This window comes from Rattus rattus, chromosome 3 (genome assembly GCF_011064425.1).
Source record: "Rattus rattus isolate New Zealand chromosome 3, Rrattus_CSIRO_v1, whole genome shotgun sequence".
In the NCBI taxonomy this organism is placed as follows: Eukaryota; Metazoa; Chordata; class Mammalia; order Rodentia; family Muridae; genus Rattus; species Rattus rattus.
In genome coordinates this window covers 150,171,516-150,193,792 of record NC_046156.1, presented here as the reverse complement: position 1 = coordinate 150,193,792, position 22,277 = coordinate 150,171,516, and the positions used below count along the sequence as shown (strand labels likewise).

Here is a 22,277-nt window from a genome sequence, read left to right as displayed (position 1 = left end):
ATATAAGGTGTTGGTATCGTACAGAATTTCCTACTTCTAATATATCCCCCATGTGTGTGTGTGTGTGTGTGAGAGAGAGAGAGAGAGAGAGAGAGAGAGAGAGAGACAGACAGACAGACAGACAGACAGACAGACAGACAGAGAGAGAGATGGACAGAGACAGAAAAAGAGATTTGTGTGTGTGCTCAGTTCTATCAGAATGCATCAAACAAATGGCTTTGTGTAAGTAGCACCAATATCAATCAATATTCAAACCACTCCATCCCAGAAAGCCCCCCTCATCCTGCCCCATCCCCTGACCTATCCTTAACACTTAGCTTTCATTGATCTATTGTCAGCCCTCTGGTATTACATTTCAAGACTATTACTTTTTTTTAAGACATCTTAGTCTTTTGAGGATCACTACTTACTGTGTATCAAAAACCATTCTTTTCCTTTCTGAGGAGGTTTCTGTAGTATGATGTGCTGTGCTCAGCTGTGAGGGATGTTTGGCTGGTATTCGAGCCTTTGGTAGTTATGAATAGCTTTGCTGTGAATATTTATCTGTCCATTGAGTATTATACTAAACGTTAAATGAGTTCAGGCTGCTCACATGGTCAGAAGGCTGCTACTGCCCTTCAGGAAGTAAAGACAGAAGATGTGAGGGCCACTGGTGTTTATGGATGCCCTGTGGTTTCTGCTCTATAAACAGTGTGCTGTGACTTTGTAAGCAGAAGTGGGCGGAGAAAGAAGCCACTGTGGCAAGCAGCTCTGTGAATCAGGGTTCTCTAGTACGACTTCCTGTTTCTAGTGTCAGCACTTCCTCTTGTCTACAGCCTTTAAAGGAGTTTTATAATTAGTTAAAAGATCTGGGCTGTGGTGCAGGCCTTTAATCCTGGCACTTCCCGGGGCAGACATGGGTAGATCTCTTCGCAGGCCAGCCTGTGTCTACAGAGAGAGTTCCAAGAAAGCCAGGACTAAACAGAGAAACCTTGTCTTGAAAAAGTCAAAGTGAAATTTTATACTTACCAATTGTGTATTGTTAGTCAAATTTCTTCTCTTTTCTGAGGAATATAAGACGGTTGTTTGCATATATTCCCAATGAAGATCTAAGAGGAATAAACTTTGTTTGTACTAACAATCATGTTATTCCACTCAAATATGTGCCCAGGCTTTGACATGTTTGTAACATGTGGGATGGATGGACAGATGGATGGATGGATGGACAAATGGAAGAATGGGTGGGAAGGAAGAATGGGTGATTAAAAAGCTTGGAGATTTGTGTGCCAAAATGAAACAGCAAAGTGAGCCCTAAACACACACACACACACACACACACACACACCTTCATAGCTTCATATGCACAGGTACACACTAGATTCACTCACTCTCATATACAATCACAGGAAACAAGAAAACAGGAGTTTAACCTTCCCATTACTGAGGGAGTAAGGAGATATTTTAGCTAAGACTTAGGAGGCTGACACATGGACTATCTTGCTGGGAGCGTCACATCCATCAGCAAACAGTAGCTACTCTTTCCCACTCCCTACTCTAAAATACAGTCATGAGCAACCAGCTTCCAGATGCAGAGAACTCTCCCCTCTGCTCATGCTATAGCTCGGAAATGAATTATTGCAATCAATCACCATCTGACTGAGTTACACAGAATGTCAAAGTTAACTGATCAGTATAACAGCAGTGTGCAGCCCAGTAGAGTTAATACATAAACTGCACAAATGGTTGAATTAAATGCTTTGGAGAGCGCTTTACAATAGTACCCCTAGTGATCAAAAATTGCAACTTACGATACTCCAATTTGTGGAATGCCCACTGGCAGAGATATTGTGATGGTTTATTTTCTAATGTAGTTAGATATATTTCTCCAAGTATAATAAATGCCTTGTGTACTAGTAAAATCATTTAAAAATAATTTCTAGCCCATGCATGAGAAGTTTCTGAGGAATCTGTGGAAGGAAATATAGCATGAGAAATTCATATTTTATAAAAAACCCCATTTGTTGCTGCTTCCAGTATTGGTTATTATACATAATATGCCTCTTGTAACATAGCTGCAATCAACTCTGAAACTATAACATTAATTTCAAGAAGAGAAACTGGAATGCATTTCCTTCCCATGGTAAGAGCTTTTGTATCGCTAGCATATTTTGGATGATGGAGCCTCAGGCTAATTCTCTGTGGTTGTGACAAACTGGAATATTTGTTTAGAGAGAATTAAACCCGAACTGAATACATGCTCTTTCTGCCCCGTGTAGCTCTAAGTGGCTGGCTCCCACATGTGACAGTATTGTGGCCTTTGTGATATTCACAGGGACCACTTATTTCCACACTGCCCTGGGGGAGCATTAGTCATTTGCTGTATCAACTGCTTGCATATTTTGTCTGTCACCAGTGCCAATAAAATTAAGTTAGGAATGTGAGTTTCTTCTGCCTCAAACTGAAAAGGAATTCATAGGAGCAAGGTGAGGTCAATATATTTTCTCACACATGATTCTGAAAACAGAAAATGTTCCTGGTGCTAACTAGAGCAAGAGTGATGGCAGATGCCAGGGGAGACCGTCTGTAAGGTGCTGATTGGAGAGACTTGCAGTTCCGAAGCAAGCCATCTTTCCTTTCAAATCATATAATCTTTTTTTTTTTTAGTCCCTATTTTAGTTCTGGTGAAAGATCGAAAGCATAAATTTTTTAGAACCCAGGACACATTAGTGTGGTAATATTTTATCTGTCCCCAAGACAGATAAAAGGAGAAGTTGAATACTGTGCCGCTCTCCTGTGGAAGCTCATTTTGTTCTGTGAATTGGCAGTTCTTTCTCAAGCTTTCCCTTCTTTAGCTTCTATTCACAGCTTCCCTCATGATGTCAAACCTGGTGTTCATGTCACTGTTCTGTGGGTTTAAATCCTGTACATTCTTACTTTTCATAAAATCCCTACGAAAAAGATATCCCTGTCTTTCAAATGAGGAAACCGTGCTGGCTAGACAGCAGGTGGTGTGTCCTTGGATTTGTATACAATGGCCTGGAACAGGAGGACTCTTGACGGAATACCTCCCAGCTCTATGCATGTATGAGACTGTAAACATCCCTACCCCATTGGCTGTTGTGGTAAAAAAAAAAAAAAAAATAAAAAATAAATAAAAATAAAAAAATGGCGGAACTGGTTCCCGCATGTACCCTGGTGGTTGCTCTCTGGCTAGTTCCAGCTTCAGCAGGCCATTGGAACTAGCACTAATTTATCTCAGTGGTTCCACGCTGCCCCCAAGTACTTTCTGACCCACTGTTCATGAGCAGTTCCAATGTGGCACCCTGTCAGGCTGCCCCGCCCTCACTCACAGCTCTCTTGGCTGATTTCTACCACACCAGAAATACATATCCCAATTCCCTCGCAGGCCAACATACACTCTCTTGAACTCAATTAAGTCACCACATGAAAGAACACATCACACAATATCCTCTGATCCAATTGATAAGATATAATTTGTGCATCTAGCGGCACAGAATCTTGTACACACCCATCTGTTAAGAAGAACAACCTGCAATATTCGCAGAGAGGAATCTTAATATCTGCCGCCATGTTTATTCAGCTCCTTCTCCCTCGCTCTGGCCTCCTCTGCCTCTCTAAAACTTTTATCCCACCCATTTTTTCCTTCTCGTCCAATGACATGCTTCATTGTATCCTATTCCTGCCTTCACCTGCGTAATGACCTCAACCTACCCAGCAGGTGGTGGGTCTAAGGTCCTTGGAGCTGTACGCAAAGGCCTTGAGCAGGTGGACCCCTGATGTAACACCTCCCCAGCTCTGTGCATTTATGTGACTGTAAACGTCCCTACCCCATTGGCACTTATGTAAATGGGCTTTCCATCACCGTAACAAAATACCTAATGCAAGTAATGTACAAAGAGTAAAACGGCTATTTGGGCACCCAAATCTTCAGGGTTCACCCAGTGATTGATTAGATTTATTACTAAGCACATCGAAATGAGAACAGGTGTTGAGGCAAATTCCTTGTCAGACAGCAAAGAGAGAGGAAGGGGCTACAGTCCCCACTTGAGGTCATCCTCAATTGTCAGTTGTTCTTCCTAATACTGAGACCATTTAATACAGTTCCTTGTGTAAACTGTGAACTTGCCACTGTTATGAATTATAATGTAAATATCTCTCTGTTTTCTGATGGTCTTGGGTGACCCTGTGAAAAAGGTCATGATGCATAGTTTGAGAACTACAGGCCAGTAATCTAAAAACTCCTTATGTCCTAAGAAGGCCACAGTGTTTCTAGAATGTCCCCTTAGGACCATAACTTTAACACATGGGCCTTTAAAGAAGAACATTCAAGTAGCAAACTCTAGTGAAAGTCATGGTGAGCCTGCGATGCCTCCCTTCGGGATGCTCAAAGCCACAAAGGGGTGCTCACCAAGAAAACGTGCTGTCTTTGTTGAGGCATTTCATTCTCTTGGACCGGCTGCTGGCCTTCCCCTGTGACTGTTCCCATCTAGACCTTCCCACAGGCCACTTCCATACACCACAAAGAAACAAAGGTAGATAAGCCATAACCAATCAACTTATAATTATGCACACCGACACCAATAATTTATAGTAAATCACTATAGTCATGGCCAACTGTAATTTCTAAACAATTTTAATCCATTGCATTTTTTTTGGTGCTCTAAGCCCCTAATCACCACACATTTAAACACCTGAAAGATAGGAACTGATTGAGTCCTCACAAGTTTAAATCTTGCCTACGGTTTTATGGACTACACTTGTCAGAGCTGGGCTCTGCCATGCAGGGTCTGGCTTCAGAGACCGCCCTGCTGCACGTGTGGCATCCTTGTTTAGCTAGGTATTCCTGACGGTGGCCTGTGTAGCCCTATGAAAATGTTTATAGTTACTGTGATACTGCATATTTTGCTGAAATAAGCAAAGGCAGAAAGATTTGAGATATAAGGAAGAAATCAACATGTCATTTACATGGGGGAGACTGGGACTATGCATATGGGGCTATTTCAGGGACAGAAGCCACAAGACAGTAACGGAAGGGGGAAAGAGCTATTTATTCGCCATTGCAGAGTAGAAAACAGAGCGCACACATAAAAGGCAGCAGTGGCCTCTAGCAAAACACTACACACCAAGCAGACTAATTCTCCTCTTTACCATATACCCATCATTCCCACAGTATCTAAGACTCTTCACTAAGCTCATTTTACTTTGCTATCACTGCCTCCTAGGGTCTGGGCCTGCATTTGAAATTAATTCCTAAGAGCTCTTTTCTACTACAACCAAGGTCTAGACACACAGATGCCATCGATATGGTCTTTATTCCTGTAGGGTAGAATCAAACATTAGTTTGGAAGCAATTGATTTTACAGTAGCTCCCCCTGGCTCATGTCTTAGGTGCACTGCGCAGCTTCAAAGCACAGTTAGCCATAGTTCTGTACCTCTACTTCATTTTGAAAGGAGTCAGGAGCAATGATGCCCCACCAGATTCAGGGCAGAGACCATCGCTTCAGGCACCTGAAAGTCACAAAAGGAAATATACTCAAGCCGGTCCGTCAGAGACAGTAGGAACAGCTTGCTTTGTGTTTTTCCTGGCATTAAGAAGAGCTATGAATTTTCATATATGGTCTTTATTAGAAATGGCCCACGGGTGAGTGAGGTGATCATCAGAAAAGGCAATGGTAGAATCCACTTTGCAGGGAGCTCAAGGTGGCTCTTTGGTCTAAACTACCCTTGTCACATACATGTGCATCATGCCCAAAGATAGCTAACAGCTATTGCTAGCTAACTAGAATCCTTCCAACACCCCTACTTTAATATTTTGTCAGAGATGTTCTGTCATTTTCCTCACATGTGACACGGAGGGCAAATGAACTATGTCTTCCTCAAAGTGGATTTTTCCATTGTACTGGACTCAGCTGTGTAATCGAGAATGTTTACTGCAGTCGATTCCTAATCCTGGACGTGAGAGCATATGAGAAACAGGCTAGTCTGTGGTGTCTCAATGGACAGTTAACTTTGTTTATTTTGTTGTTGCTGTTGTATTTTTTTTTTACAAAGTATCCACCTTACAGCACTTCTTAAAAGAAGGAATCAAGCACACACAAAAAACATACAATTACATGGAATCCCAGAGCAGAGAAAAGGAAGTTCCCACTTAAGGAAACCAAATCCAAACCCGTTTCCTCTGGGGACATCTGCACTCTGTGATCGGTATTACTGCTAATGCATTTTAACTGTGTAAAAGAAGTCAAGGAAGCCACTGAAGTGATTAATGCTTTCATCTGCCCCAAAGGAATCTGACTTTTTTTCTGAGAGGACATTTCTACATTACTGTCAATAGTGCTTTTTTTCTTTCCATTGTAATAATAATAATAATAATAATAATAATAATAATAATAATAATAATAATAATAATAGTTCCTTCCTGTTTCTGTTGTATTGTAAAACTGAAATAATTTAGAAAGAGGAGCAAAGAATGGCTATGTGGTAATATAAGATATTGAGTCTTGCTCAGTGATTCGCCCATTACTGTAAAGGAACAGACAAACCCCCAATGAGCAGAGCCACAGGCCCCATCTTTCCCGTGTTGGGATTGCACTGGGATACCCCCATCGGCCCCCTCCTCTGCAGGGGAAAGTCAAAAAGGAAGAACTGCTTGTGGGCACCAACAATGGCCAATATCCCTGTAGATTAGCGGGACATGAGTTCTACAGAGCCAACCTGCAGCTTCTGGGTCTCCACAGCACCACACCCACGTTTCTGTGTGGGCTGACAGAGTGTCCGTGCTGTGGGCCCATTCAAACACAAGACTGAAGCTGATAGAAAGGTTAGAGACTCATGCCTGCCGTTCTGTGCCTGAGTAGGAACGACACCCTTCACTTCTTCCCATGGGGATTTGGGTAGCCCTGTCTGCACATAATGGGCTGGGCAAACATGCATCTCAGTGTCTCACAGGAAGAGAACAGAACTCCGCTGAGCCCAGGGGGAAGCTCACTTGCACTGCTTTAGCTATGAGGAAGCTTAAGAGGAAGCCCCCCCACCATCCCCAGTGGGTAACTTTGGATTGTGGATGAGGAGTTTGCATTCGGTGTTGTGCAAGTTTCTTCAAAGCATTGATGAGACTATTAAGAGCTGTGTGGTGTGGTCACATTCCTTAGCACCACTACCTTTTGCTCCTAGAAGCAAGAGAAAGTTGGTAAGTGTTGAGAGGTAGCAAAGCGTTGCCATATCATAAACCTGAGAACTAAATACCTGGACTGCTGTGAGCCCGTAGTAGTTTGGAGGTTGTAGCAATTTCTTTATTGTATCAGGGGGGAAAAGTAGTATAATCTCCCAGGACTGCCATCAGTGTAATTACAGGTACCTGGCTTAAAACAGCACAAATTTATTCTCACACAGTTTGGGAGGGCAGATGTTTGAAGTCAGTGTGTCAGCTAGGAGATAGTTTCCAGCAAGTCTGAAAAGTAACCTCCTCTCAGACCCTTTCCTTGTATCCAAGTCACCTGGTCTTCACCCTCCTCTTTACCTGTCCATCTCCATGTCTATCTAAGCCCTCGTCAGTTTCTTACAAGGATCAATCCCTCCCTTAGATGGCCTGTCTGAAGACAGTCATTGATACAGCCTTGAAACTGCAAAGAACTGAATAAGCATGCACAAATTTGAGGGGTTTGATCTAGAGTTTGTTTGGGGGTGGGGAACCACTATTCAGCCCACTAAGGTATGAGAATGTTTTCTGTTCCTACACAGATGATGACATCCACACAAGGTTATGCCACATTGACAGTTTGTCCAGCCTTAAGATATAGAGTAACAGAGCTTGGGTCAAGCATAATTGACGCTGGGCGTCTTACCTAGTGAATCTAACATTCATAGCACACAAGGAGTGTGTAACTTCATCATTTAAAGCAGACACTCAGCGGAGCCTACAGATTTCCTGAACTCATGGGCTTCTGGTGGGCTTTTGCCTATACATTTAAGAAGGCCTACACATGATTATGACACTAATAATATGCACTTAGCATTTCTCAAAACCGATATACCCAAGTTCTAGTGTAGTCTCGGAAAATGTGCAGTGGCGTCAATGCATAACATTAGGATCACGACAGCACATGCTTGATAAAGAACACCCTTAAAGGAATGGCATAGCTGGCATGGTGACAGTTCAGATATACCCTGGTGGGTCTTGAATTTTAATACGGAGCAGCCTTATATGCAATGATAGCTACTAAGGGAAGCTGCTTTATCATTTTAAAAATATTGACGCGTGCATTACATTCCTATGGTAAGGGTTGAACTTTGTAGTTAGAGATGGCTCTTAGATAATGCTACATCTCTTTAATGGATGTAAGAGCTTCACGGGAATGAATTTGTAGTTACCTTTTCATGTGTCAGATCTGTCTTTAGCTCTTAGCATTATAAAATTCCTCTCCATTTTGCTAATATGAGTTGGCTCAGGAGCAAGACACCCTATAATAGTCATTCGTTTCTAAAGGGACCATTCTTGGTCTCATTTACATCAATCATGGCTTTTCTGAGTGCTGATTTATACCAAAATTCCCTTTTCCCACATAAATGTATTCAGAAGCTGCCTCTAAGGTACAAATTAAGGGTCTAAAACCCACTTACTGTTAAAGGACTGATGAGCTATTCATAGAAGCCGCTTGATCAAGGCAAAGATCTGGTAAAATACATGTAGAAAACCATTCTCAAATGGCATCTGTCACTGCTGTTCTTACCGCTTGTCAGATATTGACAGAAAATGGTAGCACCATTAGAAGAACATACAAAGGAAGTTGTTCACACCCAGAAAATTTAAATGTATTAATCAATTTTATATTTAATAACTCACGCAAAATAAATTAGTCATCTATGCAGGCATATGATATAATAGATGCTTACATATATATATATACATATTCACATATATGAACAACTCTTGACTCTATCATTTTGATAAGATAATGTTGTTAGGAGAGAATTTCAAATTATATATTCAGTGGGTGGTAAAATGTTATTATTTTAAGTCACCTTACTTAAGTCACAACCACCAACTGGAAAGAACTCATGGGAAATGTTGAAGTAAAGGCAAAAAGTTTTTTTAATCATGTTTTTAATAAAAAGGGATATATATTTCTTTATTAGACTACTTTACAATGTCTAATACTATGCAGACTAAACTTGAGTAAAACCGAATTATCTATAAGCTATTGCTTAATGGATTGGATTTGTGAAAAAAATGAGCTATCTTTATGAAAACGACTGAACAATGTCCATTTATAACACGGTATTACCTGCAGATCAAAAAGGGGATATGCAGCAAATGCATGGAAATTAAGATTACATCTCAGTGGACCCCTCTGCTTTGTGAGGACTGAGGAAGTTTGCAGGAATCCAGCTCTCCTGCTCTGAGGTCCCTGTGTGTCTTGTTTTTAGACTACACTCTTGGCTAATTAGCCCGTTACAGCTGTGTGTTCTTTTTCTTGCAGTTCAGCAGGAGAGCAGTTCCATTGGCAGACACAAGGTAAAGTATGACCTCTTGATGGACTCTTACTCCTTCTATGTGTACCTGTACTGACTAACTTTATCATGAACTTTAGCTTTCTAAAAGTAAGTTAAAAAATGTAAAAATTAAGTGAAGTTATGCTAGCTTGTGATTTGGGGATGAGGGAGTTAATGATTCTTAATTTTCTGGTAACTTAATCTTCTCCAAAGATAACACGTGATTAACTTTGGCTTCTGCGCTTGAGGTTGTCAATGTGTTCTCTCATAGAAGTAGTGTTTGAATATGAAATGATAACCTAAAGCAGTGGTTCTCAACCTTTCTAATGCTGTGACCCTTTAATATAGTTCCTCATGCTGTGCTGACCCCCAACCATAAACTCATTCTGTTGCTACTTCATAACTGTAATTTTGCTACTGTTATGAATCATCATGTAAATATCTGATTCACAGAATATCAGAAATGCAACCCCTACGAAAGGGCCATTCGACTCCCAAAGGGTCCCAACCCACAGCTTGACAACCACTGACCTAAAGCTTTAATGTTAACCCACCATGTTTACCACTTTAATGTATCTCCTTTCAGATGGCCAAAAAGACATCGAAGATGAACTCACAACAGGCCTTGAGCTGGTGGACTCCTGCATCCGCTCTCTGCAGGAGTCAGGCATTCTTGACCCACAGGATTACTCCACAAGTGAAAGTAGGTCAAAGGGCAGACCCCTATGGCCCTGGTTGCCTTCTTACTATGTATATACCCAAGAAGACCTTGAACCTCTGGTCCTAATTCCTCCATCTCTGGGATTCTGGGGTTATAGGCATATGTCTCCACATCCTGCTTGCACTGTGCTGGGAATAGAATGTAAGCTTCATGATAGGCAAGTTCTCTACAAACTAACCTATATCCGCAGTCTCAGAGACCCCACTGAGAGAGAGGGAAAGTAAAACAATACCATTGTGACTTTTCAAAACGTAATATCTTTACAGGTTAAGCTAGTACTTTTTGTTGTTCTGGTAAAACACCAGAGAGGAGGGCAGGGTAGCAGGCAGGCATGGCAGGAAGATCTCTAGTCACATTTTATGATCTTACCAGGAAACAGGGCAAACAGGAAGTGGGCAGGTCTATGCACTCCCAAGGCCTGCCCAGTGACAGTTTCTTCAACTAGTCTCCCTGTCCTAAGCCTCCCCAAGCAGTGCCACCAACTGGGGAAATGTCAGGTGTGCAGACTTTTCTCTCAAGCCACCACACAAGCCATATAATAAAAGCTTCATAACATATTGATTTCTCTTCAGTCTCAAGGATTCTCTCCATGCTAACTAGCAAGGTTGCAGACGCTGCTGCGTCAGCAATTAGAATCTAGGTGTTTCACCAGAGTTTCCACTTCTAGACAAATACAGTCTGTGAACCCATATGTTTAGCCAGCACAATGACTGACTTTAAATGAACTGGTACACAGACTCATCATTGTTGGCAGAGATCTTCATGATCTGCAATTAAATATCAAGATTGGATTTCCATATAATATAGTCACTCCTCACTCCCCTGTACTGTGCAATATGCAACAATTTTACATTGGTATACATAACAAACTGTATTATTTCCATAATATTTAAAGATTCATTTATAACTTATAGTTGTGTTTTCCAGCTAGAAAGGTTAAGACTTAGAAATAAGGAGTACAGGCAGTAGAATAAACCAATTCTTAATAAATTATAAAGTTCTATGGCTTTATTCTAATAAAATTTCACAAATGACTGTCACACTATTTAAAAAAAACAAAACAAAACAAAACATTACCTTGTCAATACCAGGATAAAAGAAATCAATGAAGCATCTAAAAAGACGAAGTAAAATAAAATTTTCATGAATGTACATCAGGGTTTGTCATAAAAGGGAAGATATAAGAGTAAGATATCACAGTTGTTTTTAAAATATCCTAATTTACATATTAGCTTATTTCACTAGAGTACATGTAATACCACTATTATGATAGCTAGTCATTGTGCATACTCAGACATGTTCAAAGCAAAATTCCTGCATTTATATATACTCATAAAATAAAATACAGAGTTGGCATTATCTCCATATGTTAAGATATATGGTTGTGTTGTCACTGCTTTTCTGATAGTAAAATGTTTAACTAACCTGTGAAAACACACAAATCTTTTTACGGACGGAGGAGAGCAGCACACAACATAGAATCTCTTCTTGCTCAGAGGAGGACACGAGAGTAGATGTCTCCTTTGCTTGTAATAGAGAGGCATATTTGGTTATGAGTGTAGGAATAATAGAAAGTAGAGAATAGTAAAATGAAGGAGAAAAATGAGAAGCAAGCAAATTAAAACAGGCTTGAGCCCAAATTATCAAATTATCACCAAATTACCTTCTAAAGGTAACAATAAAGTTATTGTTAATAAGTCAGATCTATGGTGAACAAAAATAAAATCGTGATATTATGCTCATATGAAACAAGATCAACTAAATAAATGGAAATTAAAAGACTAGACACGTTTGTGCCAGCAGCTGCAGTGGATGCAGAGTTAAACGGAACACTTTAACACAGAAGTCAGTACTAAGGAACCCGTCGGGGTTTGAATAGGACCGTGAGGCGGCAGAACTGTTCACTTATAAGATGTGATAGGCCTAAGACTGTAGAGGGACTGAATAGAGTAGCACGGCGCCTGGGTGCTAAAGCAAAAATTAAATAGGCAGCCCCGAAAACGTCCACACACGTGACGTTATACAGACTGAGTAGGTTATATTTAGGAACATACATGTTTGCATGTGTGTGTGATGGATACGTAATGGAAACAGAGGCTCTGAGAGCAAGGAGGGGAATATGGGAGGACTTGAAAAGAGGAAAAGGAATGGGTAAGTGAAGTAGTTATATTCTCAAAAATAAAAACCATAGACCAAGAAAAAACCATTATTTTGATTCTTTCAGTGCATATTTAGATGGAAAGCAGAAAAAAAAACAAAGAAAAGGAAAAGTAAAAGAAAATGAAGAAAATTAAACCTCACAAGTGGTGACCAGAGGCTCTTGAAGTTGTCCCACTGTCCGACTGCTCATGCAGCACACAGATCCCGGGCTTCAATCCCCCCAACATGGTGCGCATTGAAATCTCAATTCCTGACACATGGAGAGAGGAGAATCAAAGAGTCAGAACCACAGAGTGGGTTTCAGGCCAGCCAGACTACATGAGAGTCTATCTAAATCAAGAAAAAGTGGATAAGTAAATATCTTTTAAAGTAGGCATAATGAATATGTTCTCAACTTTTAGTCACATGAGTATAAAAATTGCTGACTAGGACATTTTGACAAAATGGTCAGAGAGAAAATAAGAACGTCAAACTGAAAGTTCGTATTTATGGGGTGTAATTAACTAAAATTAAAAGCAAATAAGATAGTCAATGTCGTGATGGGATGACTGTAGATAGGAAATATCCTTCTGGATAGCATTGATCCAGATGGAAAAGTGCGCGGTGTTTAAAAGGAGAAACAATATTTCACAAACAGACTTACATCCAGCGGAAATCTAAGCTTTATTTTTAAAATGTAGAAACGTTGCATTTACTTTCGGGAAAAATCTTGAAGTAAGGGCTGGAGAGAAAGGGCACGCATTTGGGAAGGACCCGAGTTTAGCATTCAGCACCCACGGCAGGAAGCTTACAACTGCCTCTAAGTCCATGCCAGCGGACCTGGTTCTATCTTCCTTACTCTGGAGGAGCCTGCACATGCCCACTCAGAAACGCGCATATACACCAAATTAAAAACAATTAAAAAACAAGCTAAATAAATAAAAATGGCCAGAAAGATGGAAACTGTAAAAGTATTTCAGAAGTGAAAGGACACAAAATGAAATAGTTGAAAGGGACATGAGAGCAGGCACAGTATTGTGCTGTAAGAGTAACCACTGTTACTTTCTCCACTGAGAAGCTCTGATAGGTTTAAAGGACATGCTAAGGACATGCTAAGGACGTCGGGTGACACGGTTTCTTCTCTTGCAGTATGTGCCTCAAAGCCCTCCACATGTGCTTTACTCATGTGCATCACAGGGCAGTTAATGGTCCAGGGTTTGCAGACATGTTTTGTACTGGCTCAGTGTCTTAGGGAAGATAACTAACTTTCCGTAAAGGACTGCGGAGTCTGATGAAAGGCAGCTAAGATTTTCTCCTAGGCTCCAGCACCCAGCTTTAAAGAAAGTAACTGAAGCAGACACCCAACCTCAAACCAAGCACTGCCTCCTGGCAAGGCAGCTGCTCTTCCGACCTTTGTCTGGTTTCTGGAGTCCATACAGGCTCCCATAGTATCCACTTGGTTTGCTTGGCACCATGACTGTGAGCTTTGTCCGTTTTGTTGCAAAAAGTATTTAACTTTTACCAGAGGTAAATAGATTTCCATTGTAAAAATCTGTTACAACTTATTTCTCCTGTGGAATGTTGATTGCTTTTGGCTATTTTCTAATTTGGGCCATACATACATACATACATACATACATACATACATACATACATACATACATATGTATATACACACATTTATACTTTTATTTTTTCTTAACATTTATACTTTTAAAGTGCCTGCTGATGGACCCAGCACCCAAACTTTTGTACCAAAGATTTCTGAGCCACGGCCATATGGGGAATGTTGTTACTCGGGACATTTGCTTTTAGCAAGCTCAGAAGCACGTTGAGAGTAAAGTCACCATGTAACATGGAGGAAAACATTTCCAAACCATGTAGAAGACAGTGGGGCTAAACTGGTTATTTCCTCCTGAGATCCACCAGTAACTTATTTATGAGTTCCAGGGACGAGGTCCCTAGGAATAGTAGTCTAACATGTCTACCACCTCAAACAACTGAGGGATAAAGCTCCTGGGGTTTGTTACACACATGAGCTTAGAGTTCAGAAGGCTGTTCTATGAACAGAGAGGCATTTAAACTTCGTTTCTGTCTCCATATCTAGACTCCATGTTATACCTGGTCAGTTGATTCCAATGTGCACAATGACTTGTGTGAAAATTAAAACTTTAATGGTCCCAAGAAGACTGAATCTCACACATAGCCTTTAAACTGGCTTAAATTCAACAAACATCACTGTCTCCTTGCTTTTGTGTGCTTGATGGATACACAGGCATAGACCCAAAGTTGGTTCACATAATGAACGCAGTCCGTTCCTTTAGATCCGTACATGAAAGAGAGGGTTGAGAAAGTGTATTTGTCAAACACACAAAAGCCAAACATATAACTTTAGTTTGCACTGCTTTGCTAAAGAATTCCGCAGCTCCTGGAGTGTAAGCTTAGAACGGTGTTCTTTTTATTTCACATTACAGTACCCAAGTGCTTCTTCATAAAGGCTTATCTCTGTTAGGTATTTCTATTGTGAAACAAGAAGAAAAATACTAATATATATATCCTTATAAGTTATCTAATAAAAGCAGACTCAACTCTGAGGGCCAGTAATCCTAAAATGAAATGGAAAATTAATCGAGGCCAGTTATGAAAGAAGCAAAACTTAAAACTAAATCTAAAAGTATACCGCCAGTGTCTGGATCATTCTGCTTTATGATGATGTCTCATATTGTGGACCCTTCCCTCTCCTGGGAAATGCATGCTGTTCGTGAGCTCTGAGCTCTATCCCTATTTCTTTCTTTTTTTTTTTTTTCTGGAGCTGGGGACCGAACCCAGGGCCTTGCACTTGCTAGGCAAGTGCTCTACTGCTGAGCTAAATCCCCAACCCCCTGTCCCTATTTCTTATGATACATCTTCCTACATGGAAATATACTGCTGCTCTGTCCTCTCTCAATTCTAGCAGCTCTCAAAGTATTGGTCTCACAACCCAGTTGTGCCCTAGTACATTATGGAGAGCCTCTACCAGTTTTTACTGTTATGGATTATATGCAGTCGTGTTAGAATATCTGAGACAGAACACTCATCAGACAGCAGTTTCTGTTATAGAATGGGTACCATGCTACACCCTGTGGCCTCAGGAAAGTGTCCCTGAATGTCGTGTGTGAGAAATAAAATCACTGATCTCTCAGCATTGCTGTGACAAGCATTTGACTTTGAGGATTCTCTGATAGAGTCTTGATGCACACCTCCCCTTCCAAGAACTCCCAAGTGTACTTTAAGAGACCCTCATTCTTGTGGCTGGAGTCTCAGTATCTCTCCATGTGAGAAATTACGTCATAAGAAATAGGGACAGCGTGCACAAAGTAGCTGTGTAGAGCTGAAGGTTTTCTATCTTGTTGAGTCTAGACTTGCTCTCCATGCCAGATAACAAAGAAAACAAACTACCTTCTTTCCCTTGGCCATGGCTTTCCTGTGTTGAAGGGGTGTGACTCGTGCGTTTCATCCTGATTGCTAGTGTTTCTCTGTTGTTGCTGTTCGATCCTGGGATTACGAAAAGTCACTTCACAAAATGCCTCTTGTTTTTAATATCATACGGATGTATGGTGTTGCATTTTACAGCACTTAATAACTTGATGTCTCAAAGGTTCTCGTGCGAATGAAGTATTCTGGTAACAAAATGAAAAGGGCAGACTGCAGTTCCACAGTGAATAACGTTTTCCCTGTCACCTCACTGCTTGGCCCCTACTCGGGTCCTGTCTGCTATGAGTGGAATTCTATACACGACTGATCCCACATATTATATCATCACTGATATGAAAGCTCAGAATGATATTCATTTTAAAGACGTTCCTCATATATGAGCTCTCACAGGCTACCCACTGAATGGTAGAATTATACACGATACAGTGGAGCTCTAGTTCATTAGTACACCAAATAAAAGAATGACTACTCTTAAAATGCATGAGACAACATAACTTCTGGTTAATGTAGCTTCCATTTCCTCCCACGCTGTCCTTTAATATCTGTATTTGTCCCCACTTTAGTTCCGATTTTGATTGACAGTATTCTTTATCAGCTCCTGGCTGCGATACCGTCTTTCTTATCTCTCCTATCTCTGAGTTTATATCTCCAAGGACACATGAGGTAAATGAAGTCCTTGATCCAGGTTCTTTCTGGTCAAGCCACGAAGGACACTGAAAAGCCAATGGTATCCATTAGTAAACTGTTCTTGTTACTCATGTGTTCTGTTCCATTTAACTAAAGCAACCACAGTTTCTGAAGCCACCTTCTGGTGCCTGACGCGTATTTGTTAGACTTGAAATTAGACAGCCAGGAGCCACGAGAGAATGGCGGGTGGCAAGGACTGTTCACATTTCACGTACTGTGTAGAATAGTGTCTTTAAGAGGTAGAGTTGGAAAATATTTACAACAATCACAACCTAGAGTTACTACATCTAGGCGGTTACGGATCGACATATTAGGAAGCCAAGATTACTATGATTCAACATTTATCCTTAATCAATCCTTGGAAATAAAAATAACGGAAGCCTTAAATGTAGCATGTTAAGTCCCACTTGCTCAGGTTTTAAAGTAACTTTCCCGTTTAATATTTTTGTCCAGGCTGATTTAGACTCACTTCTTGTTGTCTTAGTCCCTTTTGAGTTGAGACTAGGAGACTGGTTCTCAAGGGCAGGATGCCAAGTTCAATTTAGCATTAGCTAGTTCACAGCTTTTCTAGCTAATGAAGCCATTGATTGAATAATCACAAGGGACTCCCCAAATCTGATGTGCTTTCATTAATTAGAAGGATGTATCCAAGAGTGCTACATATCTATGTGTTGTTTCTAGACCAAGGGCATCCACATCGGATACTATAACACTGTACATTAGACCACTGTGCTGGCTAAAAGTTTGACCCCCATGCTTCATTCCTATTCCTCCACTGACGAGGAAGCTGGGCATGCGGGTTTGGTGGGAGGAAGAAATCTGGGAAAGGAAGAAGATTGGGCTTTTTTTTAGTACAGCATGCCTGCTGCTCAACTCTGTTCCTACCAGATTCAGCAAGTTCCTTCAGGTCCAAGGATGGTGACAGGTTCTGTCAGTTTGTTGCTAACTCCTCGGAGTTGCAGCAGGCTCTGCCTGCTCCTTTAATCTTGCCCACCTCTTTGTAAATGGTCTCTTAATTAAATTGCTTTTAACTACACTCCCGAATAGAATATTTATCCTGTGTTGACCCCTAACTGATAGACACACAGGAAACAACTGACATTTTAATTTTCAGATCCTTTCAACACTTGACATTAACAAAATACTGGTATCTCAAACTGCAGTTATGTGTTAAATATTTTCAAAATGTTTTCCTCCGTGTCACATGGTGACTTTACTCTCAACGTGCTTCTGAGCTTGCTAAGAGCAAATGTCCTGAGTAACAACATTCCCCATATGGCCGTGGCTCAAAAATCTTTGGTACAAAAGTTTGGGTGCTGGGTCCATCAGCAGGCACTTTAAAAGTATAAGTGTGTGTGTGTGTGTGTGTGTGTGTGTGTGTGTGTGTGTGTGTGTAAATGTACATATGTATGTACATGTGTGTGCATGTATGTAAATATGTGTGCATGTGTTATTTCACTTTAGTGTCTCCCTGCATCAGCTGTAATTTTCAAAATCAGATTATTTTTTCTGCACTGTAAGGACTGCCCAGTCTTTAGTCCATCTGGCCTCTAAGTATTGTCCTGCCACTAGTTTTACATACATGAAGCCATGTTGCCACTGGAGCATCCAAGTTTCTATAGTTTCAGCTTTCTTCCCCCTTTCCCGACAACCTTTTATTATGCGATAGATTACCCATGAATCTCAGCAGTGGACTGTTAAAACGTTTTGTGATCAGGTCTATGGAATTAAGGTAGCGTGGCGGGACAGTGTTAATATTCCCTGGACAGTCAGAGATCAGGATAAGGTACATTGAGGAGGTGACCTCTACTTACAGGACACTGGAGAGTGAGCTTCTCAGTTCCCAGAGAAAGAAATGTCAGCACGAGAAAGCAAGAACAACCCCCCCCCATGCCAAACATTTTAGCTTTTCACCTCTTGACTGTGACAATAGACGTCTGTTTGTATTTTTATTGCAGCATGGTGCTTTGCTGAAAAGTTCATTAGATAATATCCACCCAAACCGTGAAATCATACAGGGTGTTGAAAGGCAGCAGTAAATATTATGTGAAATAGCCCTGTAACAAGTTTCCAGAAAGGCAAATCCCAGCCAGGATTTTACTATCACCAGATCGCATGGCTTTGTGAGTGAGTGATTAGTTAGATAATGATAAGGATAATACAGATAATAAATAGTAATACTAATACAGCATAAAATGATTCACATAGTATCTTGCATTCCGTCAAGTATCTTTAAACTCACATCTGGAGAGATGAAAATGCTGAAGCAGCAGAAGCAAAGCCTGGGTGAGGAGCAGTGCTGAAGCCAGAAGCATCCTTAGATCCCGAGGGTCACCACTGACTCCGTCAGCTGTGGAATGCCCCCGCAGCAGAGGGACTGGGTGTTCCATTCCTTGCTGAGACTCTTGTAAACTTCAGTAAATAGGTATAGAGCGCTCGGTACAGTTCTTCCGATCTAGTAAAGAACACCTGTTAATTCTGTCACCACAACCACCATCAGCCTCTATGGCTGTGTAAATGTGTAGGAGGACAAACCCCACATCGCCTGATTGTGTTTCCGGATTGATTTTTTTTTTCAGCACATACCCCCCCACACCATCATTTTGCTAACATGGTTGTGACTTAAGTGATGGCTTGTGAATGTCACTTAGGAGGCCCCTGGCCTTTCTGTGTTGTTGCACACTGAAATTTAATTAGAATTTAATGTATGTGGGACAGATGTTCATCTAAATCAGACAAGAACTGGAAATTCTAGATGAGGTCTCTTTTAAACCTGTGTTATCATATATATATATATATATGATAAATCATACTTGATCAAAGATAATTTCATGAGAAAGTGACTTGTATTACAGTGTCTGTGTTAATACAGTCTATAAGTGGGCCTAATGCTATATGTAAAATACAACATTTCAACCATTGTATTTACTGAGGTTGACTTTGTTACACCAACAATTGGCACTGAGCTCCTGCCAGCCCCTAGTGGGACCTGGGAGTAGCATTCACTAGGGAAATGGTGTAATCTGAGAAGGGAGGATTTCTTCTGCAGCAAGAGAATGTCAATTTTGTAAGATCCTTTTGTCCTTAAATGCTGAGGTGTGCATGAGATTTAAATGAGATGTGTGCAAGTACAAGTGTTCGTAGAGAAAGATAGTGAAGTCAGAGACTCAGGTCACTTCCAGCTCCTAAGCCTCAGATGCCAGCTCTAAGTCTGTCCCTCTCTGTTCATGCTCTTGGGACAATGACAATTTAAAGTGCAGCTTTTCCGGCAGGTTATGGTGTCCTCTTCCAGTCAGTTTATACTCGCAAGAGCCCATTGGGTGTTAGGACCAGACTCAGTAGCCAGTTCTTGCTGTATCTCATAGAAGTAGTTGGATCAACTGTGGTAGTTCCGGGGAATATCCCCCTCTGTCCTGTCAGAACACCAACATCAAATAGAACAAAGACAAAAACACTGACTAAACCATAACTAATCAAAAAACAGGTTTGCCCCTCTTCCTGGCCTGCAATGAACAGTCCTCCTCAGCTGCTTCCTGAACCATTTTCAGGACTCTTCTATGATACAGTCTCTACAGAAATCACCCTTGAAGTTTCAGAAGCATGCATCCAGAGTATGGCTTCAGTTTTCTGTAACCAAGGCAAAAATCTTCCTCCTCTGCTGCTGGGAGTTCTGACGTCTGCTACTGCAGCTCTGCACAGAAGATAATATTTCCATCCGTGGAATTTAAGGGGGAAATGTCCTCCATTTCCCTCGCTACTGCCTTCCACATCATTCTCCAGTACATACACTCCATTTCCTCAAGATATTGCCCCTGTTTTCCTCTTAGCCCAAGCAAGCCTACATATAAATCCAAAAGTTCTAGAGGAAATAAAGAGAAATACAATTTAAATCCCTAAACTAAACTCCTTAAAAAATCTTTGGCAAATTAATATTTTCTGCCTCAATGCACCAATCCACCAATGGAAATTTGTATGCAAACTTGATTTCCGTTACAAAATGATTTAGGGACGTTGTGTGACTTTTCTTTAAAAACCATTTTCATATTTTTCTGTATACATGTGCTCCAAAACTGGAAAAAAATCTTGTTGATTTGAAGCCCAGTGAACAGTGGAAAAAGTCATTGAAAGATGCACACAGGGTCTGGTCTATTGTCCCGACTGTTTTGTCCTTCGCAGGTGACAAGTCAGTGTTGTGATGTTATGATATACTGCTTGTCGGTGCAATTACCAATGTCAAAGCACATCTTGGTTTCAGGGCTTGAGATGTATTAGCGGGATAATGAGATAGGGAATCTTGATTTGTTTTCATTGAGTATCGATCAAGTACATGACTGATTCTGTAAAAGATGGGCAGGTTTGATTACCCCACAATGCATTTCTCAGGAGCCCATAACGCGCAGTTTTAATTGAAATTCTGTTTGCGAAAGAACCTTACGTTGTTATTTGAAAATCTTTTTTAAACAGCTTTTGTACATGACTAGCAATAATTGTATGAATCTATTCATAAAACACGAAGTTATTTAACTCGCTACTCATCGGAGCAGATTCACATTCTCTTGAAAGGCAAATAATTACAGCACGTGGCCATTTTGCTTTGTGGATTTTGTTAAGTGATGTGAAAGTAAAGGTTCTCTTTTATTTTACTTTGCTGAAGTTCCCAACTGTGCTCGCTTGTTGCACCTGCTATAACCTTCCTGGCCTGTGCACTGCTGTAGGAGGAAGGTGTGCCCAGTGCAGCCGTTTACGCGCCCATCTCCTTTCCTGAATGAATCACCAAAGCTTCCAGCTTCCTGTTCCAGGTTTATCAGTGACTGTCGAGAAAAGCCATTGCTCTCCCACTGTGCCTACTCCCCTCCACTAAGTTTTGGTCTGACCTGGTCTAGAGCACTTGGCCAAATATCAATGCTCTAACAGTGAGTTCTCTGTCCCTTCTAAGTGGAGAGCCCCATGTCTCACTACCCCCAACAACCTTTTCTACTTGCCTTCCAAAAGGTTATCCAGAACTCTGCCTGCCCATTGTCTAGAACTTAGAGAGCAGCTCTTGACTTTGCTGGGCCCGGTGCTTCCCCCATGGCTATCAGAATAGACCTCTTGATGTCCTGAATAAAGTGGGATGCATCACTCCTCAGAGGCACCATCATTCTGGGGATTAGACTTAGAGGACCGTCAAAACAGACTCCAAGGCCCTTTGGCCAGCTGCTGAACACATGACTGCGTGGTACAGATTGTTTCCTTGGGATTATGTTTTGCATTGCACAATAAAAGAGTTTCAGTGGTGCTTTGGTGGTGCTTTCCGTGATAAATCTGGGACTGAATGAAAACTGGATTTAAATGTTATACTCACGCTGTTTAGAAGTGCCATGAGGGAATGAGGGCAGACAGAGACCATAAATGACTAGGTTCCTGAGAACCAATACTACTAAAAATAGGCCTGTTATAGTTGTGCAAGAGTGGTCATGGTCAAATCTAGGATTTTGTTTGGAAAAGGAACGCCATGTTTAAAGACAAGTAAGGACCCTGTGATTTCTTACTTACCAGAAACAATACTGTTATTTTTAAAAAAGCACAAAAAGGTATCAGGGATGTTCCAGGGATGTCTAGTGGCTCCTATGTCTTATTACTCTGCTTGAATGAAGAACTGGCTGTGTCTCATACTGCTTAAAAAGAAAACACGAAGAAATTTGTATTCACAATCCTTGCTCCTCCACCACTCTTCTTACACCAGCCATCTCTCAAACACACTCAAGGGAAACCAGCAAATAAG

The 22,277-nt window shown here is 41.0% G+C and overlaps 1 protein-coding gene across 1 annotated transcript in view; it reads left to right on the top strand.

Annotated features, from left to right (window-relative positions):
* Nucleotides 1-9,013: 9,013 nt before the first annotated feature.
* The window catches only part of Ctnnd2 (catenin delta 2), a 396,457-nt gene continuing 383,193 nt past the window's right edge, over nt 9,014-22,277 (top strand). The window contains exons 1-2 of the mRNA XM_032898675.1: nt 9,014-9,514; nt 10,079-10,195. The gene's annotated coding sequence lies outside the window, so the exon portion shown is untranslated. The remainder of the gene's footprint in view (nt 9,515-10,078; nt 10,196-22,277) is intronic.